Below are 13,878 nucleotides of genomic sequence, written 5' to 3' on the forward strand. Positions count from 1 at the left end.
AACATGAAAACGATTTCTCCCCTGTGTGAATTCTTTTTTTATGTCTAGTAAGATTCCCTTTGAAGGCCTTCCCACACTCCAAACATGAAAATGGCTTCTCTCCTGTATGAATTCTCTGATGTTTTATAAGATCGCCTTTATCTATGAAGGCCTTCCCACATTCCAAACATGAAAATGGCTTTGCTCCTGTGTGAATTCTCTGATGTCTAATAAGATTGCTTTTCTCTGTAAAGCATTTTCCACATTCCGAACATGAAAATTGCTTCTCTCCTGTATGAATTCTCTGATGTATAATAAGACTCCTTTTATTTGTGTAGGATTCCCCACATTCTGAACATGAATATGGCTTTTCTCCTGTATGAATTCTCTGATGTTTTATAAGCTGCCCTTTACTTGTGAGGGCCTTCCCACATTCCAAACATAAAAATGGCTTCGCTCCTGTGTGAATTCTCTGATGTGTAATAAGACTCCTTTTATTTGTGTAGGATTCCCCACATTCTGAACATGAATATGGCTTTTCTCCTGTATGAATTCTCTGATGTTTTATAAGATCCCCTTTACTTGTGAGGGCCTTCCCACATTCCAAACATGAAAATGGCTTTTCTCCTGTGTGAATTCTCTGATGTATAATAAGATTCATTTTAATTGTAAAGGCCTTCCCACATTCAAAACATGAAAATGGCTTCGCTCCTGTGTGAATTCTCTGATGTCTAATAAGACTCTCTTTATCTATAAAGCATTTTCCACATTCCGAACATGAAAATGGCTTTTCTCCTTTATGAATTCTCTGATGCTTAGTAAGACACCTTTTTTCTGTAAAGCATTTTCCACATTCCGAACATGAATATGGTTTCTCACCTGTATGAATTCTGTAATGTGTAATAAGATTCTTTTTATCTGTGTACAATTTCCCACATTCCGAACATGAAAATGGCTTTTCTCCTGTGTGAATTCTCCGATGTTTAGTAAGACACCTTTTAGCTGTAAAGCATTTTCCACATTCCGAACATGAATATGGCTTCTCACCTGTATGAATTCTGTGATGTGTAATAAGATTCTTTTTTTCTGTGTAAAATTTCCCACATTCCAAACATGAAAATGGCTTCGCTCCTGTGTGCATTCTCTGATGTATAATAAGACTCCCTTTATGTGTATAGCGTTTTCCACATTCTGAACATGAAAATGGCTTTGCTCCTGTGTGAATTCTCTGATGTCTAGTAAGACTCCCTTTTTCTGTAAAGCATTTTCCACATTCCGAACATGAAAATGGCTTTTCTCCTGTGTGAATTCTCTGATGTATAATAAGACACCTTTTATCTGTAAAGCATTTTCTACATTCCAAACATGAATATGGCTTATCACCTGTATGAATTCTGTGATGTGTAATAAGATTCGTTTTATCTGTGTAGAATTTCCCACATTCCGAACATGAAAATGGCTTTTCTCCTGTGTGAATGCTCTCATGTCTAACACATTCTGATTTCTTTGAAAAGCATTTCCCACATTCTGAACAGGAGCATGGATTTTCTCTTTTATGTTTTCCTTGTGTTAAGAAATCTGAGCTTGTAGTAAGTTGCTTGTCATACTGAAATCTTGTATTCACTTTGTAACGTGGAATTCTGGTACCAATGTGAGATTGCTCTGGAGAGGGATCCTCATGATTAGGAGGATTATAAGAAAGTGAAGTGCTCTGAAGTCCAGGAGGTCCAGGAAGGGGAATGAGGTTTTCTCCATTAGAGTGCTTCCTGTTATCTTTTTTACAATTTAGTGATAATCCGTTATTCTCACAAGGATTTCCTATAAGGATGAAGGATAGATTGGATGTGAATTTTTTCTACAACACAAAAAGGATTTCTAAATGTATTTAATAAAAAACAAATAGAAAGCGTGAGTGACTACTACTCCGCTGGATTAATTGTGCAGCTCCAGGCACAACCATGGTGTTAATTAACATGATTGATCCTCCATGGCTGCAGCGGTGCTGCCTGATCCTCCACCAATAGGTTCAGATTGGAAGAATCAGGATAACAATGCAAGTAAAAAATGGGTTTTCAAAAGCGCTGCCAAGGATGTAGGGAGAGTTCTTATCTTATTAAAATTATTTTATTAAGCTACGTGTTATGGAGCCTGTCCAGCTCCTTTATTGGACTAATACAAACTGAGTAATACATGCCGTCATTTACACAATCCATAGTGACATTACAACCTTAGAGGTTGTCCACTACAATGTGCAGTGGGCAAATCAATTTAAACATTGGAAATAAGGCTTTCTTCAAATACCTTGCATTTCCAAATTTGCCTGTGAGTGGCACTATCACTGTACGGTCATCTCCATGACGTGACCCCGGATGCAGCTGACTAGGTCCCGCCTCGGTGATTATTATAAAACACCAGTGATCGTCTTTCTGCTGTCTCTAACATCATGTCCTCATGTATCTGAAACTGAAACTGTCAAAAACTGAACTCCTTGTGTTTTCTCCCTCCACTAACTTACCCATGCACGACATTGCCACTTCCATGTGTGGTTCTACCATTACTCCCCAGCAACATGCCCACTGTCTTGGGTTCATACTTGATTCCGATCTTTCATTCACCCCCTCCCCCCCCACATCCGATCACTGGCTAGCTCTTGTTATCTGCACCTCAAAAACATTTCAACAATTCGATCTTTTCTTACTTTTGACTCAGCAAAAACTCTTACTGTCGCTCTTTTTCATTCTCGTCTGGACTATTGCCATTTTATACTAATCGGTCTCCCTCTTACTAAACTCTCTCCTCAGGACTATCTGTCCTGAATGCAGTAGTCAGGATCATATACCTCACCAACCGTTACACCAATGCCTCTACCCTGTGCCAGTCATTGCACTGGTTACCCATCCGCTTCAGAGTTCAATATAAACTTATTACTTTCACCCACAAATCTCTCCATGCTTCAGTTCCCTCCTACCTCTAATCCCTAGTCTCAGTCTACTACCCTACACGTGCCCTCTATTCTGCTAATGACCTGATTAACATCCATAATATAATCCAAGCAACCCACTCCCATCTCCAAGACTTCTTGCGTGATGCGCCAATTCTTTGAAATGCACCACAAAGGACAATTCAACTAATCCCCAACACCCATGGTTTTAAAGGGAACCTGTCACCCCCCCCTCCCAGGCGTTTTTAACTATAAGAGCCACCTTGTGCAGCAGTAATGATGCATTCTGACAAAGCGGCTCTTTTAGTTCTGGGTGCTGTAACTGCCGAAATAATCAGTTTTGTAATTTGTCCTAAATACCTACTCTTCAGCCAAGGAGGCAGGCCTTTCCCCCTTGCTGCAGACGCCACACAGCCGTCATTCAAATCTTCTTGGCGCCGGGCGCCGCCTCCTCACCGCAGTGAGCGCTGCCCGTCTGTCTTCATATGCAGTCCAACTGACTGCGCCTGTGCGGACGCCCTGCCTGTGAATCCCAGCCCCGCAGTGTCTTCTTATTTATTCATACTACGGTACTGGGATTCACAGGCAGGGCGTCCGCACAGGCGCAGTCAGCTGGACTGCATATGAGGACAGACGGGCAGCGCTCACTGCGCCCGCCCAAGGCAGGAGAAAAGAGCGCAGGCGCCGGCTCATTTCAAAACAGCGGTGAGTCGGCGCCAGGCGCCAAGAAGATTTGAGTGATGGCTGTGTGGCGTCTGCAGCAAGGGGGAAAGGCCTGCCTCCTTGACTGAAGAAAAGGTATTTAGGACAAATTACAAAACTGATTATTTCGGCAGTTGAAGCACCCAGAACTAAAGGAGCCACCTTGTCAGAATGCAGCATTACTGCTGCACAAGGTGGCTCTTTTAGTTAAAAACGCCTGGGGGGGTGACAGGTTCCCTTTAAGCATGCCCTAAAATTGCATTTCTTCAGACTGCTCAGACTGGCCTACCGCCTCAACACATTTGTCTAACTATCCCTGTTTTGCCCACACAACATTTACAACAAAACCAGCACCCTCGTATCATCTGTTCTCACACCCTCCATGCACTTAATTGCCCTCTGGGTCCGTACACACACTGGTTGGTGAGTGGTTCTTGCATCATTACATGAACACCCTATTTATTACATTGATGGCTGGACCGTACAATACAAGCACTTGTTACCATCCACCTTTTGTGTCTCCCCTATATCCTCATAGATTGTAAGCAGCAGGGCCCTCACTCCTCTTTGTGTATTTATGCGATTTTTGTTATTCTGTAAAGTCTTTTATTGTTTGTACAAGTCCCCACTAAAATCTAAAGTGCTGTGGAATATGTTGGCGCTATAGAAATAAAATTATTATTGTCTGCTATTGTCCGCAGTGCCGACGTGTCATTCAGGTAACTGAAGCCAATAACGGAGATGAGCAGCTCTGCACGAATAAATGGCATCAGCTGATCAAAACCACTGAGCTGCCTTACAGGCTGCAGAGCTGTCAATGTGATATCAGCACTGCAGCCAATAACGGACATTGGTAGCAGCAACGGAGACTCAGCATTGAATCAGGGGAGAGTGAATAAAGCACAGGATTTTTGTTTTCACTGAGAGACAGTGGTTTTCCAAAATCAGAAAACCCCCTTTAAGAGATTAACACCTTTCTGACCTCGGACGGGATAGTACGTCCGAGGTCAGATCCCCTGCTTTGATGCAGGCTCCGCGGTGAGCCCACATCAAAGCCGGGACATGTCAGCTGTTATGAACAGCTGACATGTGCCCGTAATAATCGCGGGCAGAATCGCGATCTGCCCACACCAATTAACTAGTTAAATGCCGCTGTCAAACGCAGACAGCGGCATTTAACTACCGCTTCCGGCCGGGCGGCCGGAAATGACATCACCGCCGATTCCCGTCACATGATCGGGGGTCGGCGATGCTTCAGAATAGTAACCATAGAGGTCCTAGAGACGTCTGTGTTTACTGATCACCGGTGGCTTATGAGCGCCACCCTGTGGTCGGCGCTCACAGCACACCTCCATTTCTGCTACATAGCAGCGATCAGCAGATCGCTGCTATGTAGCAGAGGCGATCGAGTTGTGCCTGCTTCTAGCCTCCCATGGAGGCTATTGAAGCATGGCAAAAGTAAAAAAAAAAAAGTTAAAAAAAATGTGAAAAAAATAAAAAAAAATATAAAAGTTTAAATCACCCCCCTTTCGCCCCAATCAAAATAAATCAATAAAAAAAAAAATCAAATCTACATACGCTCAGAATCGCCCGATCTATCAGTTAAAAAAAAAGCATTAACCTGATCGCTAAACGGCGTAGCGAGAAAAAAATTTGAAACGCCAGAATTTTGGTTTTTTTTGGTCGCCGCGACATTGCATTAAAATGCAATAACGGGTGATCAAAAGAACGTATCTGCCCAAAAGTGGTATCAATAAAAACGTCATCTCGGCACGCAAAAAAAAAATCCCTCAACCGACCCCAGATCACGAAAAATGGAGACGTTACGAGTATCGGAAAATGGCGCAATTTTTTATTTAATTTTTTTTAGCAAAGTTTGGAATTTTTCTCACCACTTAGATAAAAAATAACCTAGCCATGTTAGGTGTCTATGAACTCGTACTGACCTGGAGAATCATAATGGCAGGTCAGTTTTAGCATTTAGTGAACCTAGCAAAAAAGCCAAACAAAAAACAAGTGTGGGATTGCACTTTTTTTGCAATTTCACCGCACTTGGAATTTTTTTCCCATTTTCTAGTACACGACATGCTAAAACCAATGATGTCGTTCAAAAGTACAACTCGTCCCGCAATAAAAAAGTTATGGCTCTGGGAAGGAGGGGAGTGAAAAACGAACATGGAAAAACGAAAAATCCCAAGGTCATGAAGGGGTTAATATGATGAAATGTGTTTATAAAACATTTCCCATAGTGAACATGATTACAGCTTCGATCTTGTGTGACTTTTTCATGTCTAACAAGATTTAATTAATCTCTAAAGAATTTCCCACATAGTGAACATGAGTATGGCTTCTCTCTGGTGTGACTTCTTTCATGTACAACTATAGTTGGTTTTTGTGACAAACATTTCCCACATTATGGGCCTTACAGATCCATTTATCCATTTTTTTATTGATTTTATTTTTCATCCTCACATTTCATGAGTCATAATGTTATTATACACTAGGCGGCAACGGGGTTGGATGTTACATACCAGGGGCACAACAGGGCTGGTTGTTATACAACGGGAGGGCAACGGGGCTGGATGCTATACACCAATGTGCAACGGGTCTGGATGTTATACACCATGGAGGGGCAATGGGACTGGATGTTATACACCGGGGAAGTGTGTGTTGGGGGGGGCGATGATTGTTATACACCAGGGTGCGGCAATGGAGATGGATGCTATATACTTTGGGGGGGGGGGGCAGGGGGGTTGGCGGGGCTGGATGTTATACACTGGGGGGGGGACAATGGGACAATAGATGTTATACACCAGTGGATGCAATGGGGCTGGAAAGAGAAACCAGAATGCAATGATTAATGAGAGTGGTCCAATGCATTTCACCCTATAGTGAATCTATCCAGATTACAAGATTTGGCCAAATATAACATGCTGGCAGTAGTGGATGGTAAAGGGCGCCTGCTCTGGGCAGCATCTTGTCTCCATGTTTCTATGTTAATTGAACCAGGTCTCAAAAACTAATAAGATTGTCAGATAACAACTCTAAGGGTACCGTCACACAGTGGCATTTTAATCGCTACGACGGCACGATCCGTGACGCTCCAGCATCGTAACAATATCGCTCCAGTGTCGTAGACTGCTTTCACACTTTGCAATGTACGACGCTGGAGCGATAATTTCATGACGTATGTGCGATGTAGAAGCCGTTGGTTACTATGTGCACATCGTATACAATATCGTGCACACCTTTGTTACACGATGCGATCATGCCGCCACAGCGGGACACTAGACGTCGAAAGAAAGTTTCAAACGATCTGCTACGACGTACGATTCTCAGCGGGGTCCCTGATCGCAGGAGCGTGTCAGACACTGCGAGATCGTAACTATATCGCTGGAACGTCACAAATCGTGCCGTCGTAGCGATCAAAATGCCACTGTGTGACGGTACCCTAAATATGGCCATTTCAGCTGTTTGTACATACAAGCTCATAATCCCTTTTATGATAAAGCAATTCTCCACCCCGGCACAGAGGAGGAACTAAACATTTGTCATGTACTGTCACCTACATGGATCCTCCACTTGCCTCCAACTGAGACCTGTGTTCTGGTCCTCCTACATCCAAGATGGCCTCCAGAGTGACAGAGATATGACAGCCGTATGTCTGACCCACACCTCCATATCATGGCACTTCCTGACTTACCATAGGGTTCCTTATGCCACCGGGCGGCCTGTATGGATGTAGCGGAACCAACATGCTGACCTCAGTGTAGGAGACAGTGGGAGGCATCATTATAATCACACGCCAGTCATCATGATCACGCGCTGGACATTATTACACACCTGTGGAAACATCTACCGGAATCTCCTCCTTCCCGTCACTCACACAAGGCTGATCCCCCCTCGTGATCGCTTCTTCTTCTGTCTCATCCTTCACTTTATTCTTAGTCGGATCTTCCTCCTGATATATCAGATGTAACAATCAGCACAATACAAGAGACCGCCAAAATAGACACCTATGACCTCAATCTGACATGTCCCCCCATATACAGATCTAGTTAAGGGCCCAGCATCATCTACCGGATGTTTCTCAAGAACATTGTGATTCCCCTCTGGACAGTCCTGGGAATACAGAGGACGGGGACTTCTCTCTAGTGGATTTCTCCTCCTGAATTCATCTGTAAAAAAGCACAGTGACGGAATAGATTGTGTCCTGTGATGATGAGATGATAGGAGTAGTAGTAGGTGACCACAGAACAGACATCACAGCCTCCCGTCCTCACCCTGCAGATCGGCCCATATTGCGATCGCCTCTTGTGCTCCATGTATAACCTCAACCTTAATACCAATCAGATCTTCACCCTAAAAAGAAAAATGTAAGATGAGCTCAGGTCCCATCACTTCATGGTCAGATGTTGTGGAGGCTTCAGTGTCATCTACCTGATGATCCTCCGGGATGTTGTGATTCTCCTCCGGAGAGTCCTGGGGATACAGAGGACGGGGACATCTCTCTGGTGGATTTCCCCTCCTGGATCCATCTGTGGAGACACAGACTGAATACATCACCTGCCGTGTATCTGTCTATATATGAGACACGTCTCTCAGAACCGGTAATTCTACCTTTATGTATCAGGGACTAAATTACACTGTTGTGGTCCTCACCACCGGTACCGAGGTCCCAGCACATCGTAGCCCCAAGTAGAAGTGATAATCATCAAGGCCAAAGCCTAAAGGTACCTTCACACTGAACAACTTAACAACGATATCGCTAGCGATCCGTGACATTGCAGCGTCCTGGATAGCGATATCGTTGTGTTTGACACGCAGCAGCGATCTGGATCCTGCTGTGACATCGTTGGTCGGAGCAGAAAGGCCAGAACTTTATTTCGTCGCTGGATCTCCCGCAGACATCGCTGAATCGGCGTGTGTGATGCCGTTTCAGCGATGTCTTCACTGGTAACCAGGGTAAACATCGGGTTACTAAGCGCAGGGCCGCGCTTAGTAACCTGATGTTTACCCTGGTTACCATTGTAAATGTAAAAAAAAAACAAGCAGAACATACTTACATTCCGGTGTCTGTCCCCTCGACGTAAGCTTCCCTGCACTGACTGTCAGCGCCGGCCGGCTGTAAAGCACAGCGGTGATGTCACCGCTCTGCTTAACGGCCGGCCGGCGCTGACACAGTGCAGGGAAGCTGAGGCCGGGGGACAGACACCAGAATGTAAGTAACATAGTAACATAGTTAGTAAGGCCGAAAAAAGACATTTGTCCATCCAGTTCAGCCTATATTCCATCATAATAAATACCCAGATCTACGTCCTTCTACAGAACCTAATAATTGTATGATACAATATTGTTCTGCTCCAGGAAGACATCCAGGCCTCTCTTGAACCCCTCGACTGAGTTCGCCATCACCACCTCCTCAGGCAAGCAATTCCAGATTCTCACTGCCCTAACAGTAAAGAATCCTCTTCTATGTTGGTGGAAAAACCTTCTCTCCTCCAGACGCAAAGAATGCCCCCTTGTGCCCGTCACCTTCCTTGGTATAAACAGATCCTCAGCGAGATATTTGTATTGTCCCCTTATATACTTATGCATGGTTATTAGATCGCCCCTCAGTCGTCTTTTTTCTAGACTAAATAATCCTAATTTCGCTAATCTATCTGGGTATTGTAGTTCTCCCATCCCCTTTATTAATTTTGTTGCCCTCCTTTGTACTCTCTCTAGTTCCATTATATCCTTCCTGAGCACCGGTGCCCAAAACTGGACACAGTACTCCATGTGCGGTCTAACTAGGGATTTGTACAGAGGCAGTATAATGCTCTCATCATGTGTATCCAGACCTCTTTTAATGCACCCCATGATCCTGTTTGCCTTGGCAGCTGCTGCCTGGCACTGGCTGCTCCAGGTAAGTTTATCATTAACTAGGATCCCCAAGTCCTTCTCCCTGTCAGATTTACCCAGTGGTTTCCCGTTCAGTGTGTAATGGTGATATTGATTCCCTCTTCCCATGTGTATAACCTTACATTTATCATTGTTAAACCTCATCTGCCACCTTTCAGCCCAAGTTTCCAACTTATCCAGATCCATCTGTAGCAGAATACTATCTTCTCTTGTATTAACTGCTTTACATAGTTTTGTATCATCTGCAAATATCGATATTTTACTGTGTAAACCTTCTACCAGATCATTAATGAATATGTTGAAGAGAACAGGTCCCAATACCGACCCCTGCGGTACCCCACTGGTCACAGCGACCCAGTTAGAGACTATACCATTTATAACCACCCTCTGCTTTCTATCACTAAGCCAGTTACTAACCCATTTACACACATTTTCCCCCAGACCAAGCATTCTCATTTTGTGTACCAACCTCTTGTGCGGCACGGTATCAAACGCTTTGGAAAAATCGAGATATACCACGTCCAATGACTCACCGTGGTCCAGCCTATAGCTTACCTCTTCATAAAAACTGATTAGATTGGTTTGACAGGAGCGATTTCTCATAAACCCATGCTGATATGGAGTTAAACAGTTATTCTCATTGAGATAATCCAGAATAACATCCCTCAGAAACCCTTCAAATATTTTACCAACAATAGAGGTTAGACTTACTGGCCTATAATTTCCAGGTTCACTTTTAGAGCCCTTTTTGAATATTGGCACCACATTTGCTATGCGCCAGTCCTGCGGAACAGACCCTGTCGCTATAGAGTCACTAAAAATAAGAAATAATGGTTTATCTATTACATTACTTAGTTCTCTTAGTACTCGTGGGTGTATGCCATCCGGACCCAGAGATTTATCTATTTTAATCTTATTTAGCAGCATACTTCTCTTGCAGTTATGTCCGGTCTGCAGATGGCTGCTTCTGTGCCTCTCAGTAGTGAGTCTCCCACCACCACCACTCTTCGTTGCTTCTTGGCTGTACTTTTTGCTGTCACTTGTTGCTGTGTGCCCTTTTCTTTTTTGCTTGCTGGTATTGCTTCATTCTTAGGTGTGCCATCTTCATCCTCTACAAAGATTTGATATCGGTTCTTCAGTTGTGTGGTTGGTGATTTCTCCATGGTCTTCTTGCTTCTTTTGGTCACATGCTTCCACTCATCTGCTTTTGGAGGTTCTCTGACACTTTTTTCACCTTCTGTGACCAGTAGAGATGCTTCTGTTCTGTCTAGAAAGTCTTCATTCTCTTTGATGAGTTTCAAAGTTGTTATTCTTTCTTCCAGACCCCGCACCTTTTCTTCTAAAAGGGCCACTAGTCTACACTTCTGACAGGTGAAATTGGATTCTTCTTCTGGTCGATCTGTGAACATGTAGCACATGCTGCAGCTCACCATGTAGGTTGTCACATCTGCCATGTTGCTCCTAGATCCTGCTGACTTGCTGTGTGTTTTCCTTCTTGTGTAATCTACTCAGCCAAGCTCTCTTGCAATAATGCCCTACAGGCAAAAATTCGCGCGCCGTAAGGCGCGCGGTTTGGTGATGCTTTCGAAGCAGCTGGTCCCGGCTGTACCCAACGATCTTCTAGCTTAGGGAGACTTCGCTTCTCCCAGAAGGCACCTGGAATATGCAAATTAGCCTCCTGAAGCTTGAATCCCTGGTTTGGTGATGCTTTCGAAGCAGCTGGTCCCGGCTGTACCCAACGATCTTCTAGCTTAGGGAGACTTCGCTTCTCCCAGAAGGCACCTGGAATATGCAAATTAGCCTCCTGAAGCTTGAATCCCTGGTTTGGTGATGCTTTCGAAGCAGCTGGTCCCGGCTGTACCCAACGATCTTCTAGCTTAGGGAGACTTCGCTTCTCCCAGAAGGCACCTGGAATATGCAAATTAGCCTCCTGAAGCTTGAATCCCTGGTTTGGTGATGCTTTCGAAGCAGCTGGTCCCGGCTGTACCCAACGATCTTCTAGCTTAGGGAGACTTCGCTTCTCCCAGAAGGCACCTGGAATATGCAAATTAGCCTCCTGAAGCTTGAATCCCTGGTTTGGTGATGCTTTCGAAGCAGCTGGTCCCGGCTGTACCCAACGATCTTCTAGCTTAGGGAGACTTCGCTTCTCCCAGAAGGCACCTGGAATATGCAAATTAGCCTCCTGAAGCTTGAATCCCTGGTTTGGTGATGCTTTCGAAGCAGCTGGTCCCGGCTGTACCCAACGATCTTCTAGCTTAGGGAGACTTCGCTTCTCCCAGAAGGCACCTGGAATATGCAAATTAGCCTCCTGAAGCTTGAATCCCTGGTTTGGTGATGCTTTCGAAGCAGCTGGTCCCGGCTGTACCCAACGATCTTCTAGCTTAGGGAGACTTCGCTTCTCCCAGAAGGCACCTGGAATATGCAAATTAGCCTCCTGAAGCTTGAATCCCTGGTTTGGTGATGCTTTCGAAGCAGCTGGTCCCGGCTGTACCCAACGATCTTCTAGCTTAGGGAGACTTCGCTTCTCCCAGAAGGCACCTGGAATATGCAAATTAGCCTCCTGAAGCTTGAATCCCTGGTTTGGTGATGCTTTCGAAGCAGCTGGTCCCGGCTGTACCCAACGATCTTCTAGCTTAGGGAGACTTCGCTTCTCCCAGAAGGCACCTGGAATATGCAAATTAGCCTCCTGAAGCTTGAATCCCTGGTTTGGTGATGCTTTCGAAGCAGCTGGTCCCGGCTGTACCCAACGATCTTCTAGCTTAGGGAGACTTCGCTTCTCCCAGAAGGCACCTGGAATATGCAAATTAGCCTCCTGAAGCTTGAATCCCTGGTTTGGTGATGCTTTCGAAGCAGCTGGTCCCGGCTGTACCCAACGATCTTCTAGCTTAGGGAGACTTCGCTTCTCCCAGAAGGCACCTGGAATATGCAAATTAGCCTCCTGAAGCTTGAATCCCTGGTTTGGTGATGCTTTCGAAGCAGCTGGTCCCGGCTGTACCCAACGATCTTCTAGCTTAGGGAGACTTCGCTTCTCCCAGAAGGCACCTGGAATATGCAAATTAGCCTCCTGAAGCTTGAATCCCTGGTTTGGTGATGCTTTCGAAGCAGCTGGTCCCGGCTGTACCCAACGATCTTCTAGCTTAGGGAGACTTCGCTTCTCCCAGAAGGCACCTGGAATATGCAAATTAGCCTCCTGAAGCTTGAATCCCTGGTTTGGTGATGCTTTCGAAGCAGCTGGTCCCGGCTGTACCCAACGATCTTCTAGCTTAGGGAGACTTCGCTTCTCCCAGAAGGCACCTGGAATATGCAAATTAGCCTCCTGAAGCTTGAATCCCTGGTTTGGTGATGCTTTCGAAGCAGCTGGTCCCGGCTGTACCCAACGATCTTCTAGCTTAGGGAGACTTCGCTTCTCCCAGAAGGCACCTGGAATATGCAAATTAGCCTCCTGAAGCTTGAATCCCTGGTTTGGTGATGCTTTCGAAGCAGCTGGTCCCGGCTGTACCCAACGATCTTCTAGCTTAGGGAGACTTCGCTTCTCCCAGAAGGCACCTGGAATATGCAAATTAGCCTCCTGAAGCTTGAATCCCTGGTTTGGTGATGCTTTCGAAGCAGCTGGTCCCGGCTGTACCCAACGATCTTCTAGCTTAGGGAGACTTCGCTTCTCCCAGAAGGCACCTGGAATATGCAAATTAGCCTCCTGAAGCTTGAATCCCTGGTTTGGTGATGCTTTCGAAGCAGCTGGTCCCGGCTGTACCCAACGATCTTCTAGCTTAGGGAGACTTCGCTTCTCCCAGAAGGCACCTGGAATATGCAAATTAGCCTCCTGAAGCTTGAATCCCTGGTTTGGTGATGCTTTCGAAGCAGCTGGTCCCGGCTGTACCCAACGATCTTCTTCTCCCAGAAGGCACCTGGAATATGCAAATTAGCCTCCTGAAGCTTGAATCCCTGGTTTGGTGATGCTTTCGAAGCAGCTGGTCCCGGCTGTACCCAACGATCTTCTAGCTTAGGGAGACTTCGCTTCTCCCAGAAGGCACCTGGAATATGCAAATTAGCCTCCTGAAGCTTGAATCCCTGGTTTGGTGATGCTTTCGAAGCAGCTGGTCCCGGCTGTACCCAACGATCTTCTAGCTTAGGGAGACTTCGCTTCTCCCAGAAGGCACCTGGAATATGCAAATTAGCCTCCTGAAGCTTGAATCCCTGGTTTGGTGATGCTTTCGAAGCAGCTGGTCCCGGCTGTACCCAACGATCTTCTAGCTTAGGGAGACTTCGCTTCTCCCAGAAGGCACCTGGAATATGCAAATTAGCCTCCTGAAGCTTGAATCCCTGGTTTGGTGATGCTTTCGAAGCAGCTGGTC

At 45.4% G+C, this 13,878-nt stretch overlaps 1 pseudogene; it reads right to left on the reverse strand.

Annotated features, from left to right (window-relative positions):
* The window catches only part of LOC138657468 (zinc finger protein 585A-like), a 268,682-nt pseudogene that overhangs the window by 69,353 nt on the left and 185,451 nt on the right, over positions 1-13,878 (reverse strand).

Source organism: Ranitomeya imitator, chromosome 1 (assembly GCF_032444005.1).
Source record: "Ranitomeya imitator isolate aRanImi1 chromosome 1, aRanImi1.pri, whole genome shotgun sequence".
Lineage (NCBI taxonomy): Eukaryota > Metazoa > Chordata > Amphibia > Anura > Dendrobatidae > Ranitomeya > Ranitomeya imitator.